This window comes from Melanostigma gelatinosum, assembly GCF_949748355.1.
Source record: "Melanostigma gelatinosum genome assembly, chromosome: 9".
Classification (NCBI taxonomy): domain Eukaryota; kingdom Metazoa; phylum Chordata; class Actinopteri; order Perciformes; family Zoarcidae; genus Melanostigma; species Melanostigma gelatinosum.
The window spans coordinates 20,135,044-20,158,091 of record NC_136642.1 but is presented as its reverse complement, the minus strand read 5'-3'; the positions used below and the strand labels follow the sequence as shown (position 1 = coordinate 20,158,091).

At 43.8% G+C, this 23,048-nt stretch overlaps 1 long non-coding RNA gene across 1 annotated transcript; it reads left to right on the top strand.

Moving 5' to 3' along the window:
- The first annotated feature begins 17,705 nt into the window (after positions 1-17,705).
- LOC306781645 lies at positions 17,706-21,118 on the top strand. Its single transcript, XR_013772221.1, has 5 exons — positions 17,706-17,750; positions 18,944-19,160; positions 19,304-19,458; positions 19,592-19,685; positions 19,818-21,118. It is a non-coding gene; the product is annotated as an uncharacterized lncRNA (long non-coding RNA).
- The last annotated feature ends 1,930 nt before the right edge of the window (positions 21,119-23,048 follow it).

The window sequence follows — 23,048 nt, the reverse complement described above, 5'->3', positions numbered from 1 at the left end:
GGTCATAAAACAAGAGAGAAAGAACATCGTTATGCTAGTGGGGCACCTCACTAAAACGCTCCAGTGACGGAAAATGAAAAGCTGTAATTCCTCCTGTGAAGTGAAGTCTGACTTGTCAGAGCAAAGCACTTCCTATCCTTTTGTTCGGATCTCAAAGGGAATTATAGGGGAGAGAGTTAGATATGGCTGTTAATAAGACCGCCGAGCCCTGACCAGATGAACGTCTAAGTGATTTAGACCATGACAGTTGTATTTAAGTAATAAAACCAGATTAATTGAACCTGGATATTCATATTTGGGAACCACAGAGAACATTAAAAGATGTCGAATGTTCCCCTGCTCACAAGTATAAAGCCCTTGTTTTATTAGCAAATGTATGTTTGGTTCAACAGCTAATTTCAAAGACAATAAAAATAAAGAGAACCGGGTTGTTTGAATTCTATTTTTCCGCTGGTCCCATCAGGATGCACCCCTCCCTACTTCTACATGTTTTTTTCCTAGAGTCATCAAAAGAAGCATATTTTTTGGGGAAGAATTGATGCCATCAGCTCCGATATTGATAAGCAAAGAGGAAGCAGAGGGTTGGGGCTGCGTGAGGGGGAGGGGCGCATGGAGATCAATGGGCTAATAAAACAAATCGATGGAATGAAACCACAGAAAAAAGTGAAGTCATTAATTTGCAGAGACAGGATGATCCCACCAACCACATGCATTGATTAGAAATAAGGTCTGTGGAGAACCTTCGGGGGGTATCATATTAGTGAGAGGGAAGCAATGGCCGGGGGTTTGGGGGGGGGGGGGTCGCTGTCCTCTGCGGGTTGGCCGCTGTACTGGTGCAGGAGAATAGGTTAACTGGCAGATCAATGGCCTCTCCAGCGTAACGCCAAGACGACAGCGGCTCTGTGTTTGCTCTCCGACCCACTGTCAACACAATATCTGCAGGTGTGATGTTCTCTCTCCGCTTATGAGCACGGCCCTATTGACCCCCCCATCCTCAGCCCTTTGTTTTCAAACCAAGTGTACTCAAGCATGATTATGATGTTGAATACATCATAGAGTACAAAAAGGTCAGAGGTGAGGGCTAATGCTCCATTTTTATCAATACAATTATTGTTAATTATGATTTGTAATCAATAATATTGGGCTGAGTTATCTATAACGCTGAGGCCTATTACACAGTAGTGCGACGGCAGCGGTCGAGGCACACTGTGCGGATTGGTAAATGGAGGCTTAAATGTGGGAGGTGGAAACACACACACGCACAGACTTAATGCACGATGCTCTGTTTATGAACCAAGCCGTGTCCCTAGAAGACCTCCACCTCTCTGTGGTGAACAAATGTACACAAGCGGCTCCCAAGAATTAAACAATTATTAATGAACAAACTTTTTTTGTCTCATTGATATGACCATATTCAGCCTCATCACCAACCCAGTTTGATCCTAAAAGCTCAAAGTTGTCCTTTTCGGTCAGGGTTCACCCGATCTGCAGACACAGCACAGCTTTTCTGCAGCCATTTTTATTTTTTTTGGGGGGGGGGGGGGGGGGAGCAGGTGATGTGAGATTGACGACTTAAATACTTCATCAATCAATGCTGCAGCCAATGTGTTGTTTGGTGATTGGTGGAGAATTCAGGCAATCCATCTTTCCTCCCGGCAACTGGCATTCAAGATTCTCCTCAGGTTCTCCACGCAATGCCTTTATTTCTTTATTTCCAGGGTTAACCTGTGCTGCAGATATTTGTTTGTGTGTGTGTCGGGGTTGGGGGTCCACTCGAACCCTTCACCTGTTATCAGAGTCTGTTAGTCGGCAGCAGAATGCGCGACACACACAAGTCAATTCACTGTCCGTCCTCGCACACAAAGTCAATCATATACCACAGAACTGTGAAGGTAGTCGTGTAGTTACTGTAACTGTATGTAAATGAGATCATAACTGAGATGACTGGCAGTTCATGTCTTCGGAGAATGATGGAGCTCTGTATGTCATATCCGCTGGCAGGATCACTTCATAGTTTAGGTCTCGTTAAAGTCTGACTGCTGTTTAGAGATTTTACTTTCATCCCCAGTGGCCATCGAAGTCCTGTATGTTGTATGTTTCAAATCATAGCAGCCAAAATGAGAATATGAATTATTTCCCAATCACCACACATCAGCCAGGTGCATTTCGCAGTGTTACCTCAAACATTAAAATGTTCCTCCATCCTCATCTCGCCACCTTCATGTGGTTGTAGTAATACTGAAGCCCCTGGGTTTTGCGTAATTAAAATACATCCTTTTTGTGTTCCCCTCGGAGTCCAGTGATAGAATAACTATGCAATGGGGTTGGCTCCAATGTTGTGTCAGGCAGCCACTCACAGCTAAATCAACAGAGAGCCCTGCAAGAGAGAGAGAGAGAGAGAGAGAGAGAGAGAGAGGGAGGAGCGACACAGGAGGAAAAAAAAAGGTTGGGGTGAGGGCGGAGGCGGAGGGGGGGGGGGTCCCACATCGTGTAAACCCTTAGCTTTTCACACTGAGCAGCGTTTTCATGCTAAGCTCCGAGCTTGATCTGAAATCCTCTCACTTATCCTCAAATCCAAGATGAAATACTGTCAGATGTAGTGTGATCCAGGGAATTTGGAGTGAGACTGACAGGCAGGGCCAGAGAGACATATGAGTGACTGATGCTGAGAGTGTGTGTGTGCTCGTGCACGTGGAGGAGGAGGAGCAGGGAGAGGTGGGGAGTGTGGGAGATACTGTGAGGGGAGGAGATTTAATACAATGATTTGTCAGAGGCAGAGTGAGTGACTCATGTCGGTTTTAATGACCGGTAACCAAGGACACAGTGCAGAGTAAACCACATAAATTACACCGTCCTTTTCATTTCACACAATACAGTTTGTAGACTTTTAAACATATAAGTCACATGAACTTCAATTTTTTCTCTTTCTCTGTGTATTTTAGAATCAAATCAATGCGTTCCTCCGTCTCTGCATTTAACTCAGAGGTCGATTACTGTACATGGCAACAATTTGCATACTATTACGTGTAATTCTGGGAGCGGGTGTATGTTCTGCAGTCAGATGTTTTTATGTGGGGTGATATTTGGGGTGTGTGTGTACGTCCCTCATCACTGGATAGCTCTAAGGCACAGGCGGGAAATGGAGTCCTGGCATTTTGTTTTGCATCAGTGCTCCACTTTATTAGAGAGGAACAGAATCGGCATAGAATAATAATTGGAAAATTGTGAGCCTGCTTTCATTACAATTAGCGCGATCGCAGGATGCTATAATCCAATTATTTTACTTAAAAGCAAGTTTCCTCATCCCTCTGCAATGTGTTGCAGGATGTGTAACTTCATCCCACATGGACATACCAGTGGAACGGCAAACTCCCCCCCCCCCCCCCCCCCGCATCTTACATGTAAACACCAGCATGCTTGAGTGTGCTCAGACAGCTGAACATACACTGACATATGAACACCATTTAGGGGCCTGCAGACACACACACATAAACACACACTTGCACACACCTCAACAACATACAAATAATTGAGTAAGATTTGCTGGTACATTAAGTTTAATGTGTTTGACATTCGGAGCGGGAGGATATGGTAGGCATGAAGTGGAGTAGCCGCGCCGCGTCTTTCTTCAATCAGCGCACTGCAGGGCTTCATTTTACAACCTCCACGCAAAGCGAGGCCCGTCAAAGCTAATTAGCACGGTTGCCGATGGATACAGGTCATGGCTCTCAGCGGATTGGTCCGCAGAGGGGCCACCGGAGGTCAAACCTCCAGTATGGAATGATATAAACAATCATCTATAGACCACAAACCAATCATTCCCTTTTAACGCTATCCACTTCCTGGTTGGCTGCTCTCAGAGGTCAGGGGTCAATGTGCAAAAAGACAACTGAGCCAGTGGGTTTGGGAGCGGGAAGCACATGCTACTGATAATCTATTCATTTATGTTGTAGCGATCAATACGCCAGCCAAACAGAATACAACTCTGATATGATCTGCTCAAATGATTTCTGTGCCTGCTTATATGTTCATTCATTCTAAATGTGTTTATTCCTTTGTATATTCACGTTGCACAATAAAATATTACAGGCAGCAAAGCTTGCAGTTCTTTCATGAATTCTATACCAAACAACAATAAATAAGACCAAAGATGTAACCGTCTGTAAACATTGTATTGAAGTTGAAACCAGACATCAGCGTGTGCTTTTCCCACTGAATGAAGCCACTTCAACATCAACATGAAGTTCCACAATTAGCTGAGCGGAGAGAAAGGACAGAACAACTGAGAGGAGGGGGGAGGAGAGAGGGGGGAGAAAGATGGAAACCAACGCTTGAGGAATTGAATTACCAGAGCCTTTTCTCATTATCATTTAGCCGTCTTTTATGGCCCACCAGTAAGAGATGATGTTCCCATGACCCCGCACAATACACAGACATATTATTCAATCCTGCCGCGATGAAATTCCTGCAAATAAAACCTTTGTGCTGGGCAACAGCTAATTATTTGACAGATTGGCCCCCTTCTGGCTCAGGTTACAGTGTGGAGTGGCTGTGTTTTGGCCCCTCCACCTCCCCCTACACCCGCACCACCAGCACTCACCCATCCCCCCCCCCCCCCCCCCCAGTGCAAAGAGGGGCCACTTTGAGAAAATCCCAGAGGGCCTCATTCTTTTCAGGAGATTATATATATATTCTCCCCCCCCCTCTCTCCTTTCCTCCTCTTCCCAACCATCTATCCATCCAAAATCAGGGGAGCGTGGTGTGTGTGTGTGTGTGTGTGTGTGTGTGTGTGTGTGTGTGACAGCAGTCATTTCATAGTTTAATGGGTGTTCTCAAGCAGAAATATTTAATCTTCCCACGGAAATAAAGTTCGATGGAGGAAGACTGGTAGAGAGAGAGAGAGAGAGAGAGAGAGAGAGAGAGGGAGAGAGAGAGAGAGGGAGAGAGAGAGAGATCTAAAAGAAAAACATGTCCAATATGTGTTGTGTTATACTTTGAAGTTCTACTTCACCTATGCATCCAGTGTGTTTTTCCGTAATACCAAATTAGAGAGTGGGGAACATTAACGGATTAAAGTTTTGGGTGGGCATGCCTTTGGCATTGATTCAGTCCACTAATAACAAGAGTTTGTCATTAGGGTTCGGACATGGACCACCAAGATAAATGCCAACACATGTTTAAATGATCTGGAGAGTAATGGCGTTCTCCTTCAGCCCTTTCCCTCCCCATAAAGATCCCTTGTTGACTCGACTATGCAGACATTTTGTGTTATCAGCACGGGTTTAATCTGTTGCTTATTTTGCACCCATGCAGATGGTATAATTCAACAGGAAGTATGCATTAAAGGAGGTTATTTAAAACTAAACAATGAATCTAAATAATGTGAGGGAACTCCATTTGGTAACAATGCAATTTAACTAACACTAACTGAAATTTTAAAAAGTATCAAAACTTTAAACAAGAGTTTATATATTTTTTTTAAATGCCCAAAACTGTGACACTAAAGAAGGTTTGTGTTTTTTCAGTTGAGTCACTGTCCTGATAAGTTCAACATATTAAACACAAAATATACTTTAATAGGCATAATATTATACATCGACAGCCTTTATTCTTATTTTTGGCCTTGACCCTGACTGGCGAAGTGCTTAAACTGAAACTAAAAGTCACTGATATAACTATTACAACGCTGGCACAGAGTGCTTGTAAAACCACAACACTTTTGCCGACAACCCAAGAGAACTAAAACAGGGAAGTGTTGCTACAGTTTGAGGCATTTCTTACCGCGCTGCTGTCAGAAATTGCCACGAGGGAATTTAGATTTACAGTAAAGGAAATGTACCGTGTGCCATGCACGTCCTATTTCGGCTGGTGAGAAACAGAAGCTGGACAGTAGATGCTAGTGGTATAATGAAAACCTGATTTGCATGGCACCAAATCAATCAATTAATCAATTGAAATACATTCTAATGACACTCTGCAGGTTTTTGAAACGTCTACCACCCACTAAACACGAGCCTGGACAAACTAGATCACCACAGAGCAGAGAAGCAGTTAAGTTGTCTCCTAAAAACTGGACAATCTCCCACATTCTGTTTCTCCACCCTCTGTGTGCTGCCGTCAACATGCTCGCTGGGCTCCGGTTGCATGTCTGGGATGCCCGACGACTGTGTTCACCTGGCATGAACCCAAGCGAGCGGAGCCTGGAGTATTCACTGCTCAACCTGGGTGAAGGTCACAGAGTCCAGCCCTTCCCCGCTCCGCTCCCCAATGAGCAAACATATGGTCACGGAGCACCTTGAACATGTTTGGGTGACCAGGACTACTTGGCCTGAGCTGCCACGGCAAAAAGAGACAGTGGCGCTGAAGGAGGTTCAGGCTCACCTTGCTAAAGCAGAACAAGGATAAGGATGGGGGCTACGAGGCCGCCAACAACAATGGGCATCAGTCACTAGTTGCTCGCACACAGGAAATCCCATGTGAAGTCACCCGCCGAGATATAACGGGGGAAAAGCTACGGAACTTCTTGGTCGCCTCCTCTCCACCCTTGTTTCTGTGATATAAATGCGTGTAATCATAAGGAACAATATCATCGCCCCGTTGTTCAAACAGCCAAGCCTCGTCTAATCGCTTCCACGTTTCCTCCGCGTTAAGCTCATTAGTGGGTGACCTGAAGGCATGTAGGGGAAAAAAAGACAAGCGAGAAAGACAAAAAAAAAAAAAGAATCTTTGGATAATGGATGCTTGCTGTTTTGAGACAGTAAAAACAAACAGGTCTGCGGCTTCGGTAATGAATATGCTGCAAACATCAGCCCAGAGTGTGAGTTTATCACGAACGTCCAGCTAACAACCCCACTTGTGTGTACGCGTGTGCATTCTTATACACAGCGCGAGCACGCCATGCGTTTGAGCCTGTGTGTGTGTGTGTGTGTGTGTGTGTGTGTGTGTGTTTGTCTTCGGGTGGAGGGTGGTGTTGAAGATGATGACTGGCTGTTAGACTTTGTGAATGGGATGCGAGAGTGTCTCTGGTGTCTGAGTGTCTGGCCCAGGTGGCGACTGGAAGGCCGACTTCATTAGCCTTAAAGAGGAAACAAAGGAAGATGCATCGTAAAAAAAGAAAAAAACTGTCATCCCTCATCTGCGAGGCCACCGCCTGACACATTAGGAATCTGTATGCTCAATTAACCACTGGCAGGCTCATTTTTCCTCTCCCTCTCTCTTCCCCTCTCTCTCTCTTCCTCTCTCTCTCTCTCCCTCTCTCTCTCTCTCCCTCCCTCCCTCCCTCTCCCTCCCTCCCTCCCTCCCTCGCTCTTGATCAAACAGAGCAAGCTAAAGTGATCACGTCGGACTCAAGCAGGACTCAATGCACGACACGTTTATGATGTTCGAAACATATTTAGTTTGATTTGCAGTGATGTGTGGAATTTATTTAGAAAAACAAATTCTGTTTTTAACACTTCCTTGATTAAATTGAAGCAAATCTTGCGGATTACATTACAAATGCTTTCCAAACCTTTCTCTATAGATTGTACGTATACTCTCTCGTTGCAGGAGGAAGAGGATATCGGATGCCCGGGAGGACGGTCAATCACATGCCAAAAAAACATTACTCCTGAAGTCCAATTTGCACGTGAGTTTTGTTAGTAGAACGTCTGCATCGCCAAAGTGTGGTAGGTTATTTGCGCGGGTATCTTTCCATTGCGTATTACAAATATGGAAGATACACACAACAGTAGAACAGAGAACTATTTTCTTTTTCCTCCTATAACTCCACACCCACAGATTTTGTTTTTCATTTTCAAACTGCCAGTCTTCAGCAGACACTGTCTCAAGTGACATTGCTTGAGGCAATCAGATTTCCCACAGTTCCCCTTTTAGAGCCACCAAAGGCTTCATGCAGCTTTGTTCACATATGCAGTGGTGCTGCCAAACACCTGTGTACACCAGTGTCTATGTCCAGGGATGCAGACCTAATTGGGTGTAATCAGCGGCATGGGACACACCTGGGCCTGGTGTGCTCCATGCATAAAAGCCTGAGCAGCAGCAGATTTTGGTGTGGCAGATCTCCTCTCAATCCATACTTCTGTGTTGTGACTTCTGATTTATTTTTCCTTTGTTTGTACAACACAACATCCACGCTGCACATTTTCACAGATTCCCTTCCTGTGCTGACGTTACAGATTGCTGGCAATCTTTTAGTTTGACCTACTTTTTGGTGAATAAATCCCTTCATTTGTTAAGTATACAAATAAAGTGTCTCCAGTTTTTGCCACAGTTTAAGAGCCTGGCTGTGACAAACGGGCTGTGTGGAATGGAGTTCCTCTTCAATGAATGCTGGTATAAAGCATCATTAAGCAAATGCATCATAAACATGGACAAGAATATTGACCCCAGTCCTCCCCTGTTATTGACGTGAACATGCACACACGCACAAATATCTAACATGCGCCCCCCCCCCCACAAACATTTCCTCACTTGAACTGGTTGGCAACCTGAGGATCCTTATCTTCCAATAAACCCCCTGTGAAAAATGACAAAGTGCAACAAGGACCTGGCTGAGGTGGGCTTTTGGGTGGTGGGGGGTCGCTGTGGTACGCATCAGCCTTTGATTAACGAGGTGAGCTAGACACTCTTTAAAATCCCAGGGGTCACGGCTCAGGAGGCCTCCGTCCAACACCTCGCCACACTCCACAGGGCCAACTTGTCTTTAATATCAGACCCGCCCCTCTCTCTCCCCCATGTCCCCCTTCTCGCTCTCTATCTCTCTCTCCCCCTCCATACCTCTCTTTTGAGGTCTATCAGAGAGATGAAAAATGGCATGCAGCTGGCCGAGTGCTTCCTTCCCCTTGTCGGGGTCAGCAGTTCACTATGGTGATGGAGACCCTCACACCTTCATTAATAAGAGCACCACTGCTCTCACACAGGTCGCTTTGCTGCGTCGCTGGACGGCCATCACTCCTTCCTTTGTCTGGATTTTACATTCCTCCATCGCTGCATTAGTCATTGATTACCTTGCTGATGGCTGGCTCTTTTTTTTTGTCTTTTAGAAAGAAGTTGAATATTGAATCCACAACCTTGGTCGGTATCCCCTGTGGGAACAGCCGGGCGTCAAAGAATCTTACAAATCAAACTACTTAAGCTTTAGATAGCACAATATCCAAACAACCCAACATTTTGAGCATGCTCATGGCTGTTGAATAAAAAAAAATTGTGAACAATACTCATTGTGTCATGTGCCTTTGTATTAGGCTTTTAAAAGGGAATATTTTGGGGGTTTTTTTGGGCTGTCAACATAAGTAGCTCACTTGGATAAAACCACTCAAGTCGGTTTGGGCTTAAAAAAGCAACAAAACCTCCAGTGGCCGCTAACAAGACTATAAAAAAGTCTCTTAAAAGGTTTTCTTGATAAGAATATTATGAGGCAACTGTTTGTCCAATACATCCTACTCTCTAACATGTGTGTTGATGCCTGCTTTATTGGCAGTGTCGCACAGAGCGGATTGACAGCAGAGGCCAGGCTGGTCGGCTTGAGAGTGCGCTCAAAGAGAGGTGCTAATCATAATGGTAGCCTCGTTGAGCTGCTAATTACCTCCATTATGAAGATGCAGAGTGCCTGATCAGAGGCGCCTCGGTGTATACGCATGTGTTTGTGTCTGCGCGCGTCTATTTATACACGTGTGTGTGTGTGTGTGTGCGTGTGTACTGGTCTTAAGAGGAGGATTAGCCGTCCATCCTGAGGAGGGAGGCAACCTGGGAGGGGGTATGGGGAGAGGAGAGGGGGAGTGAGGTGGTGTGAGGAGGAGGGGGGGGGGGTGTCCCCCTCCTGGAGACGAGCCCTGACCTTCTCATTTCATCCTCATTAGTATCTCGTGTCAACAGAGCAGCCACTCCTTAATCATCTGCTATCATCCCAGGCCTGCACACACACAAATAAAGGCACCGATAAACACAAAGTTGCACGGGCTATTTTTACAAACAGAAACGTCCAGTATATTCATCTATGAAAAAAAAATGAATATCAATTTCACATGAAGCATAAGTGATGCACCATATATTAAAAACGCCATCTCAGTTTCTTCTATTCATTTCCGTCCGCCAAACAATGCATTTGTTGGGGTTGGCTTGTGGGACGGTGCGGGGAACAGCAGCGCGGCGGCGCGGCAGAGGGTGGGCTCGTTCGTCTGTGTCGGCCTCGGTGCCACGGAGACCCCGGCAGGGTCGGGGGGAGCGGGGGCTCAGGGTGCCAGCACAAATGAACGCCATTCATTTCCCCACTTCGGCATATGGTGGCCCATTGTCCTCGGCCACAGAGGCAGAAGTGATGCAATTTGTTGGCACGTCCTGTCATTTCACAAACTGCCCATCCCACTGAGGCTCTGGCCGGCAGAAGACAAGCAAGGGCAGCTTGTTGTGTCACACGATCCACAGCATAACACACATACATTATGAAGACATATGCTGTAAATTGTTTGATGAAGGGAAGAAAGTCAGAAACAACAGGTTTAATCAGGGTATATCTGCCAGAAGATTATACTGTACAGTATCTGTGTCAATCCCTGTTGTTGTCCAGGTTCTAACAGAAGCTTATCCTTATTTACAGAATAAGATGTAGTCTAATCTAGGCATTAAGACATGATAGCCTCCTTATTTGCGTCACGGTATGCAAAGACGTCAGAGTTTGGCAAAAACAACACACAGATACAGAAAAACAACAAAATGCTGCACATCAGAAAAAAATGAAATCAAAACCGACATGGAGAGAATAAACAGTGAAACCTCGGATTCATGAGTGAGAGTGAAATGGGCAGCTCACCCCTAGCCTGTTCCTGGTTTCACTATGCCAAGCGTGAAGCTACTGTCTGACAGGAGAGGGGAAGGAGTCTTGTTTAACTTCCTGAAAAAGCAAACTTTTGACATGAGGTGCACAATCTGAGCAATGCAGCAGCAGAAAGTAAGTGTCTAGACATGACTGCATTTAGGTCAGACGGAGGAAAACATATGATCACACGGTCACGCACAAAACGATGGTAGTGTATGGTGTTGACAGGCGTTTGGATCGCCGGGGTCAAAAGCCACTGAACCCATTCCACACTGATGTGTGTGTGTGTGTGTGTGTGTGTGTGTGTGTGTGTGTGCTTCACAGTGTGGTTTCACTCAATACTGGCTGTGTCAGTTGGAGGTTTGGTGTTCATTGTCCGCGCAGCGTGCAGACACACCGACTCTCTCTCGCCGCTGTCTCTGCGTGTGACGGAAACGTAGGCTCATCCACTCGGCTCCCGAGAAGAAATCAACAGAGGGGAGCACCTTCAGACAGAAGTCAACTTCACTTCACAGCCGCTCTGAAGATTGATGACGTCGGCCCTCGTTTTCATTGGGAGTAAGAAACAAGTGGCCCTCCGAGACTCATTACACCTCAGCAAGATTTGGCTAATGGAGTGACATTGCTCCTGATGACCAGATTCATCATTTGTATTGGTCTGGGTGGCTCTTTCACAAATGTCAGCTGGAGAACTGAACCAAAATTAGACATGTCCTGTACTGGAAAACAAAAAAAAGCTGAAGAAAGACGACGTCACGCACTTTTGTTTGTTTGTCACACGTAAGTCATAAACAGTCAGATAATCCATCTTCGTCCACCACACAAACATTTAACCAGTCAAGCTGTGGTCCATCTAATACCCCAATCATATATCCCTGACCTCAATCCCGGCCACACTCTTCTATCCACCTCCCCCCTTGTTCTTCCAGCCACCATGCTGAGGTGGATCTCCGGCCCTATCCACCCCCGCCTAACCCCCAACCTGTCAGGGGCCGGCTTCCCATGTCCATCAGCGGGTGATGGATGAGGTGGGAGGTCGTCACCCCACTCTCCAGAGTTCACTGATCCTATCAGCCATGCAGACACCTCCGACTCATAGAGAGGGACGTTCCTGAAATTATACATTCAGGGAGAGCGACCCGAAAAAACAGGGACGTGCTGCTTTGCAAGATTTGCTTTTGGAGAGATTCCTCGACAATACGTCATACTTCTGAATTCCATCAGCTGTCAAGCATTTCTGATGCTATATTCAAGGAAACCATAAAGGAGGGACATCTTGAAGTTTCAGCTCTTTTTTGACTGTGTTTAAAAGCGTGCTCCACAGATCATCAATTGCAAACAAAAAAGGTGAAAAATTGATGCAGCAGCACCAGAGACGTCATCTTTCTGTTTTATTGCTCCACTCCCACAGATTGTTTTTCTCTTTCAAACTTGTAGTCTTCACACCCACCTGACACTCACTTAAATGACATCACTTGACATCACTTTATTTGACTTCACTTATCTCCCTCTGCATCTACAAAAGGGCTTTATACAACTTCTTTCACATATGCAGCAATACTCCCCAAGACCTTCAACATGTAACATTTGTTCCCCTTTAAAGTATTCAGTTATTGGTTTTGAAGTTCACTGCAGAGATTCTGCAGAGTACACAAAGTGGCAATGGGAGAGGCTACACCAGTCAATGATTTGTTTGTTGCGTTTGAGTTTTCCAGTAGTGTGACGTGTGAAGATTTATTGCATTTTCCTAACAACTTCTTCTCCAATAGACACTATTGTACCCAGCACTCAGTAGAAAAATAGAAATGATTTCCCGAAAGTGATTTTCCGTGAAACGCAATGAAATCTGATTGCGCCCTGGTGTAAACTAGTGCAGTGTCTCACCCCTGACTGACCTTAAATTGCCTCTTGATGCCGATGGCGCTGTGGGAAAAACAGTAGTCCTATTGGCTCATTTCACATATGTCCTGGTAAACAAAGCTAGGGGATATGGTTGGAGTTTCAATTGCTGAGAAAAACTGAAGACGGCAAACTCCGTTCCTGGATAAGTCTGTTCTTAGTTCTCCAGCAACAGAGCACATGGCAGCCAAAGGGGTCTGGGGGGTTTCTCTCACTCACACCAGTCAGTCAGATGGAGATTGATACACTATAAATACACAAGAAAAATAAACAATGCACAATAGTGTCAAGCCTCGCCACTGACAGGGGACATAGATCAATGTTATTTCCCGCTTTTGCAAAAATACCTAATTCCCCTTATTTAATCAAGCGTCTCCTTGCTCGGGCCCCTCCGACTGATTTATGACACCCGCTGCCTTTATGAGTACCTGTTTCATTTTCTTGTCTCTGCTCTGACACCTAAAGTGATAGGAATTTTATGCTTTTGATAACAATATGAGTTTCACTTTGGCCCGGAATTCATGGCCCTGTCAGCGGCCAATAAATAACAGCAGCGAAAACGTTCACAAGCTCTCCCACGGCAGAGCATCCACCCAATGGGATTTAGCTTGGGATGGAGGACGAGAGGATGGAGCTATGAATAGAAGAAAAAGGAGATTGGGGGGGGGGGGGCAGCAGCAACGTGACGTCCATCGGAGGAACGCAGGATCAGAGTAAAAGGTCATGTCAGCCAGAGTGAAAGTGCAAAGTGTTTTCTCGTGTCGCCTCGTCAGGATTCATAATTGGTGTGCTGTCATATGAGCATTTTGATAATGTCACATGAACATAAATGCCACGCTTTGACACTCTGTTCTCCGGCTATCATAAGTATGTACAGCAGGGGAGCTCAAACGTTTTCATGTCACGGACACTCAAGTCAAAAATCATTAGAGGTCATGGACCCCCCCATTCGGCTCTTATCCCTCAAGGCCGCAGCAGTGTGAAGATCTTTGTTGCTGTTGGTTTTCGTGAGGGTTATTACAGTCTCTGCCTTCCCTGATAGTTTAGACATTTGTTTTACCTCTCAAGCTATTTCAGCAAGTGCCCCAAAATGACACGTGTAAACGTTTAAGTGAGTGATATGACGAGAGCAAAGTAGGAAGTCGGGTGACATCGTCATACAGCTACAAAGTCTTTCTCCTACAAAACCATCTCTCTGCCCTCACCTATCTTCTCCCCCCCCCCTGCCTCCTCACTCCTCTGTCTAATCTGTTGCTGGCTGTAAAAAAGAGTGTGAGAAAGTAATACCCCAACATTTCTCATATGCATATGAAAAATGATCTCCTAAATGGGGCCCAGAGGGGTTTAGATAGATTTATATTGACACTTCACACATTCCATTGACAAATTGGCCGTTTCTGCGTTGTTGCCAAAAACCTGCTGGTTACCAAGGCGATGACATTAAACCGAGTGGAAATGGTCCTTTACGTGTGATGAAGTCAAACAAAGATGACGCACTGTACCCGCTGACCAAATCCAAGGAATAGGAAGTAAAATGTCAAGCATTTCAAAAGAAAGCTGCCGTAAACTGTGGTTATGGAGACTATAACGAATCACTGCCCAACCCCAAAGGCCTCTTTGTTCCAACCCCTCCTGGTCCTTTCTAAGTGAATATTATGGCTCTGAGTGAAAGGAAGGAGAGAGAGAGAGATGTTTTTTGTGTATCCCTACTTGAGCCCTGTGTGTGTTTGGCACAGGGGCCTCGAATGAGCGCAAAGAAAAGAAAAGGCATGGGTCACGACAAGTATTCCGTGCTGGAGGGGTGTGAACCACCACAGACTCTTGGCATGGGCACAATGGATAGTGGGATGGCAGCACCCAGGAGCCAACCTGAGAGAGACAGAAGCTGCTTGGGGCCAAACCAGCGTCTCAGTGTGGGCCACAGAAGAAGAAGACGGGAGGGAGACCGGATCAGAAGCAGAGGGGAAAATTGAGACCGATTTTCTTGCAGGTGTTGAGATAATAGACGGACAAATGATCTAATTGTTGGAGCATTTTGGGGAGAGTCGGGTGGGGGAGGGGCTCAGACGGGTTGGGGTGGAGGTTCAGAGATCACAGAGAAGCAGGATTTGAATTACAAAGGCAAGCAAGCTGATGTATGCAAACCTGAAAACCATGACAGACACAGGAAGTCTTTCATATCTGCAGTCTTACCTTATCATCCGCTCTGTTAAGAGGGCGATTATGTCCCGGAGACCCGGGAATAATCTCAGCTAATTGCCCCCTGTCTTTTCCTCTAGCGCCGCGAGCAGGTCTAATTCACGTATCCAATGAAATATCTTAAGACCCACTAACATGCCACATTGCGTAAAGACATTCATGTTTCCAAGAAGATGTATCCTGATGACTTTGGAGGTCATTTCTTCAAATGGCACCATGAGGTTGATTTAATTGCAGTGTCTCCAGTGATTTGGATGGATTGCCATTAAATGTACTTACTTTCATATCCCCTTCAGATCAATTGGAAAGCCTGTGATGACTCGCATTATGATAAATTATTGTTCAAGACCTTGGTTTATTCAAATACCAGCAAAACTGGTGACATTCCCATCGGCCTCGTCTCTACATTGTGTTCAGGGCTATTTAGCAAACGTTAACGTTACCTGCTTAACCTCAGCATGTGAGCATTGCCACCGTGGGCATGTTGGTGCAGCCTCACAGAGCTGTTGGCATTACTGTAGATTACTCTGTGTTCAGACAGTTGCACACAATGACGAGACGAGAAATTCACACAGGTTGGCGCAAACTGATGCTAGCTAGCTTAAAGCTAACGTACAAGTGGTGCATTGGCTGCTTGGGATTTATTACAGTCCAGTGATCAAATTTGCTTATCTTTTTGTCCGAACATACCTTTCGTCTTGTTATTTGTATTACACATTTGACTGATTGTGGTTGACATCAACTTCATTGTATACTGTAAATGAAGTATATACTAGGATTTTGTTTCTATATGGGTACATTGATGCTTTTTTAACATTTTCATGATGTCGTAGCAGTCTTCTTTGTTTCCACCTACACTAATGGAATTGTCTGTCTTTATTTCTTTTCAATATTAATATTTTTTTTATCCATTTCTCATCCTGGCAGACTTTTTCTTTATCACCTAGAGGTCAAAACAGACCACTTTATTTCTTTCTATTGCTCTCCTATTACTTGCTTATCTAGTGCAGTGTATTAGTACATACAGTATTACATTAAAGGTGCAGACCTTTAACACAGGAACACATTTACACACATCCTAATCAACAAGCTCCACTTTAAATGATTCAGAGACACGGCTCGGCCCTATCCATATTCTCTGGTGAGAGAAGCCAGGATATATTTGGAACATCACACTTTTAGGAGCGTGAGCTTCAACTCCCCTGGGTCATTTTCTGCTCTGGTCTTAATTGAGAGTGTTCTGGAAAAATCATTACTATATTAATGATTTAACACAAAGTAACTACCTGCTTTTTTTCCAGGAGGAAAGGGAGATTTGCTTCGAATCAATACCCATGCACGCTCATTATAAGGGGGGTAAAGTTATAGTAATTAGGCAGACACCAATAACTTTTTAATGATCTTTGTTTTTAATTGCATATTATCGGGTTGCACAGTCTGTGTGTTTATACCCAAATATAAGATAATGGTGGGGGGAGAAGTAGATTAAAGAGAGGAGGCACCTGCAAGGTTTTTTACCTCAGCAACCGCATTGATAGTCTACAGTGTGCATGGAGGAGGAGGAGGAGGAGGAGGAGAGGATGAATGGGAGCATCTTTTCTTTTGTTTTGTGCGTTCTCTATCAGTTTTACAGCAATGTGCCAAATGGTGTGTGTGTGTTGAGAAATAACACTTCCCTTCCTGCTGTCTCTTAGGGTAAGGAAGTGAAAGGACTCTCACAAAGAAATGGTGTGAGGAAGTTCGAAAGTAGAAATCAAAACATTAATATGCCAGTTGAGTCACGGGATGTTACGACCACGGTGCCTAACAGGTGAAGTGAAATTCACCAACAGCACACAGTCTCTAGGTTAAACTGAGTGTAGGCAGTCTTTAGTGCAGTGTTGGGCAGTATAGCGGCCCAAAAGTAACGGCCTCACTAGTTTAATTAAATTCCTTCGTAGTGCAGTGGTATCGTCGCTGCTTTCTGAATCAATTTACTTTTAGGTTATTTAGCTTTTTTATTGGTCAAGTAGCACGCTTTCCCAAGCAGTCCCGCCTCCCACCTTGTTCACTGGCCAGGAGCTGCTCACGTGTTAGCTCGGGCTCGCACGTTGCTGAAACAAACAAAAAAACATGTCGGTGGGCAGCACAGTCCTGCTTGGCTAAATAATGGAGCCAACAGCTACAATAAATTATAACATCACAAAGTTGCAAATGCAATCTTTTAAAATGTCATTTTTGGCAAGAAACAAATATACAATTGTTTGCAGGAGATGTTTTCACAGGATTATAACTGCGTTATATTTCATAGTGTAGCATAAAGAGGGAATTATGAGCAGTTTAACTTCCTAACACTGGCTTTAAGCTAATTTATTATATTATATTACATTGTATTGTACTATATTATATTATTAGCATTGACTTGGAATGAAGTTGGTTCATTGTAAAAAAAAAACTAAAAAAAACTTTGCTCTAGTAAACTACTTTTGCCATGTTGCTGTATTTAGTTTGCTACATTTCTCTGCGGGGTAGTTTCAGTGTAGTTTCATTCAATTTAGAGTAACTGCACTCAAAAAAACGATTCAAGCCCTTCTTAAAGGTGACACATTTAAATCGTGTTTGATTAATTTAAATATATCAAGTTAAAAAATGAACACATTTATATTTAATGGGTCTAACATAAAATGCATGAATACTTTCATTTATTAGATTTATTTAGGTTGGATGGTGTGTATCAACTCAAAATAAATGTGTTTGGTTGGGGGACTACCCCTTGCGCCTGTACCAGATCACGTGCTCTCAGTGTCTTTCCCCCTTTCCGACTGCAGCAAGATTCAAACCGACCGTCCATTCTTTGGTAAGTAACTTTATATATTTTGTTGTAGTAGTTTAGACTGTACCTCGCTGTCAATGAAGGCTTCCATTCTGTAATAATGACCACAATGTGTGGAACAGACGTGATAACTTAGCCACACGACTGTTCCGTTTTTAATAAGATCGAAGGCAACACAGGCTAGCTAGCAAGCTAGGTAGCCAACGTGGTTTGCATTATAGAGCAGACCAGAGATCAGGGTACTGTCATTAATACGGCTTGGACGCAGCGCCGAAGGCTTCCTTATGAACTGCATGCACTAAAAAACAGGAGAGCAGTTAAACGAGCAGACCACGGTCTCCCCCTCTCCAGCGCCATAATGTCGGCAGGCAGAGCAGGCCGCAGAAGGCCACTCTCTCTAGTAGTGGGCGTTCAGTTGTAGTGGGGTTAGCCACGTTTTCGTCACTGAAAAATGTTTAATATGAATAAATCATGAGCTCATAAAACCGCTGAATTCCTCTCACTCGCGCGGGCACCTGATGCATGAACACACGGAAGTCAGCGGCGTTTTAGCGCAGCAGCCATAGAAATAGAACGAGCGTAGAACGGACATTCCCATTCAAACCGATGTAACTGGATCAGAGCAGCGGCAGTTTGTACGTGTACCGTCGTCATTGTGAAGAACTGATCGATGTAGCGGGCTAACTTTTCTGTTATACTACGGTCAATGCGCAGTGTTGAGCACTATTTTCTTTTGAACGAGTAAAACGACCAAGACAAACATCGATGTCCGTTCTACTCATTGTATTTCTATGACCTTACACTGTGTGAACGCAGGCAGGAGTGCGAATGAGTTTTCAAGGCAAACAGTTTGATATTTTATTAAAATGACTGTCTTAATCGTATTTAACACGCTTGCATGATTTGATTGCTGTTGTATGTAGCTTTAGTGTTGCTGTAAAAGGTGAATTGCTAGTCTATTCTAAATGGTAACATTATATCTGTGAGTGCTCTAAAGCACTTTTGACTTGACTTTGTTTTATGTGAACTTTGGATTATTCCAGCCTTTCCCTCCACAAATACATTCATCTCATCTTTTGCAGTTTGATCAGCATTACCAAGCTTCTTGAGGCAACCTCCTAATGATCGCACGTAATAGGTTATATGCTCGATGCAAGCTGATCTCTCATTGTTATTTGTTCAGTTTGATATGTACTAATTATCTTTATTCTCTTTAGGACTCTGCATGTGGCAGTGTAAAGAATGCAGTTTGGAACTAGCTAGCAGGTATTTCTTGTTGCATGGGCATTGTAGGGGCAGTTATCGCTATACATGTCCATACATTGCCCATGTACATTTAATACATGGAGTAAGCTTCTAAATCACACATGCTGAACTGCACATTCAACCAGAGATTGTGGAGCAGAGGCCCCTTCCCTGTTCCAGCAAAGTTAAGTAAGTAAATGTGTGTTTCTATGTGTTTACCATTTTGATGATTAATGGCTTCACAATCGCAATTTGAATCTAATAATCCCACATAATGTGATAGTAATTATAATAAACAAGTAACAAACAGCTGTATTTTGTTTGTTATTCAGGTCAATGCAGAGTTCCTGCTGATCACCACCAAGCCATTTCAATCAAAGTTCATGTCACAGCTGGACCTCTTCTCAGACTCCCTGATACAGGGCTTAAAGAGCAAAGGAGGTGTGAAGGAGAAAAGGTCAAGGATGTCCTGACCATCAATGATTTGGTTAGTACATATGTATACAATATTAGTTTCACTGTATTGGGGTGGTTATTGTAATATTTTCTTGTCCATATCTGCTTTTTTAAAAACATTTGATGAATAGTAAATGGCCTGCTTTTATTCTGCTTTTATCCAGAACCTTTAGTGTGATGACATCAACACCAAAAGGGAAGGGCATCTGAGAAGCCTGTCATCTACCTCAATGAAGATCCAGACTCTTTATCAATCTGGTAAGTTTATCGCAATATGTTTCCCATGTAGCGTCAAAGTGTTACCCACATATATATATATATATATATACACATGTTTGTGGATTAATCACAAGTTTAAACACAAGTTTTCTGTGTTTGTGTTGTTGTCAGGCTTCCGCCGCTGAGGATGCAGTGAGGGACATCGCATTCACTGTCATAAGGATTTACATGATCCAAAGAGATTGGGAGCCAGAGGACGTGGGACTTGATCAACTGCATTAAAGTCCTGAACAACGTAGACGGTGTCATCATGGCGTTCATCATGATTTGGGCTAATTTGTGCCCTTAATCTAAGCTTTCCAGACAACTTCAAGTACATCTTTGAGCTTCTCCAGAAGGTCATAATGAATTTGGATGGGCACAAGCTGAATTCTAAGATACAGGAGCTGAAAATCAAGATGTTTGCACAAGAGGTGACCACCAAGTGACAAAGCCAAAGAACCTTGTCAGATCTTTTGGATGTTTTCTACTTTCATCTTCCGCCCAGTCAACGACAATCCATGACCTCATGGATGTTTTCCTGGTTCTGACATTTTGAAAAAATTGACTAAGCTGCACAGAGGCAAGCCAGAGACTGTAAATTACGGAACTTTTACATGTCACTGCAAGCTTGGTTAAGTGTTTACCCGCAGAAAGTTTTGCCCAATTCACCTCCACATCCCAACTCGAGTGTGATTACGCTTGAACGTCAACTTGCACGTCCATTTTCCTCGTTGTCTGATTGAATGACTCTCTACTCGAGTTGAAATGGACCCTAACACAGTTCAATACGCTGTAACTTCCATTGACTATGAGTATCCTTGTTATTTATAATCTATAAGTTTTAGTTTGTGAATGTTTTGTGATTTTACTGTTGTAGCCCAAAAGTGGTCCAAGTTGCCTGTTTCTGCACATGATAACACATCATCGGCTATTCTTCAGTGTAAAGGAGTCCTTTTGTACTACCATCTGTACTGGTAGGAAAGAAAACAGCTGTATTGCTCTTGACAAACCAAAGTAGTGGGAATTTAGCACTTGCAATAGTGGTTGTACATATCGATTGCAGGAAGTTTTGTGCTTTTTGGAAATGATAGTTTATGGTGAATGACTACACTGCAGTGCAATGATATTCCCTGTTTGGAGAGCAGTGCATAGCCTCCACCCTCATGGCGTCTTTGTTTGTGGCGCCAAGGGATTTGGGATAGCTTGGTATTTATTTGTCACCAGTTGTGGAGCTGTTACAAGACTACTGTTTTAATATTTAAAAACGATGAAAGATGCACTGTATAGATCATTTTGGAATTTTTTTGCTATCCTTTTCTGATCAGTGTTTTTGTAAAAAAAAACAAATTATATTTAAAAAATGAAATGCAGGCTCTAGAATCATGGATGGTCAGATTTGTACCATATTTAATGTATTTAAGCATTTTCAATAAAAAACACTTGAACTAGGTTTTGTCTCGTGTCTTAATTGGGGGTCAAATAAAAAAAAGTTTTTTACCTGATTAATTCATTTCCAATGAATTGTACTATATTGAGTTGGACTAACACAAATCAATTTCATTTCATGAATGGTATTTTTTTATTTAGGTTGTATTTGATAAAATTGAGTCGGACTAACTCAATTTAATTATATTGCATGGATGTTTTTAGTTTAAGTTGGGTTTAACTATATTTCCTCAGTGGAAAACCTGCCCACAATTTAATTGAGTTCATCCAATGAATTATTTTTTTGAGTGTGGTTGCATAAAGCTCACTACACTTTCCAAGTAGCTTGCCCAGCGCTGTGTGTGTGTGTGCGACTAGAAAGGTGCGGTGTTGCCCCAATGGGGAAAAAAAGCAATACAAATATGAATGAAAATGAGGATGAAATGCAACAGCAATGGATAGCCATCTGTTAGCTCTTATAGGGGAAGTGGTCGACTCAAAGCAGTGGAGGGGTGAGCATCTAAGAGAGAGTGGGGAGGGTGGGAGGGAGCGGGATGAATGTGGTGATAGAAAGAGCCCAGGAATGCCAGGCTGGCAATGCAGGACAGCTCTGAATAAGTGAGCCAGCCAAGAGGGTTTTTTTTCTTCTTCTTCTAATTCTGCCTGATGCCTTCCTTTACCCCCACCCCGCTCACCCTCCCCGCTCCTTCCTCCCTCGGCCTGTTCGCTCTGGCCCGCTCCCCGAAACTCCGCGGCAGATTGTCGATTCAATGACTCCCCTGTCAGGTGATTATCTAGGAGCTTTAATGTAATCTTCCACTCACACGTACCATATTTCAATTACGACTGCCATTGTGAAACAAGCTGCATATTCAAATCACCAATGGCCCCGCAGACGCCTCAACAATGTCAACTGTAAAAGAACGCCAGCTGAAGGCAATTATGCATGTTTTCGGAGCCAATTATGAACGCTCTCACGGCGGCGGTTATGCCACGAGCAAGGGAGTGTTCAGAAATTTTTAATTTAATGACAATATGCTCGTGGTAGGATTCAGCGCGTCGCCCCGCACTCCCAGGCCTGCCATCTCAGCATCCACAGAGGGAACCATTAAGGCAGATAGGAGAAGATTATGGCCTCTCTCAAGGGCCACACTGGGAGCACAGGGAGGGTCCCAGCAGTGCAGGGTAGATGGCATCCACTCATCCTCTCCGCAGGATCACAGCTGGCAGGGCTGAGTCCGAGCCAGAGAGGCAGGCTGGTTAGCTCGTCTTCCAGTTTGGACTATGCCTGCAGAGGGAGCATAAACTCACACATTCCCACAGCAGGCCACAGACTGAGAGATGCTGTAGAGAGAGATCAAAGTCCGCTCGGCGGGGCTTCCTTCCTCCATGTTTTCTGAGATGCAGGCTCAACATCATTGGGTCTGAAAGCTTACGGGAAATGGTCTCGACTGTTTTTCGCCTCCCACTGTGAAAACCTGTTCAAATCACAACAAAAAGTAAAGTAAGCAGAGGAGTGCCTGTTCGTCCTCGAAATGCACACATTTGAATTTCTTTAAAAGAAAAAAATGTGATGTCTTTACATTTTTGTTTTGTTCAACACATAGATAGTAAACAATTCTAACAATATAGAATTTAAATGATATGAAACAAATCAAGCTGACTTATAATAGGAGAAGTTGGAAATAGCATTTCTTTTCACTTTCACTTGGTAAATTAGGTCTAATGACAACAATAATGATAATCAATAAATCAATTAACTACTAATCGTTTTTTGCACTTATTAACCCTTGTATGGTGTTCGGGTCTGTGGGACCCGTTTTCATTTTTCATCAAAACAAAAATAATATGATTCATTATTTTTTCAAACTCAGACTTATTGGCCTTGGCCCAGGCTAATACAAGTGTGGAAATTGGAGGTCCTGTGTACATTCA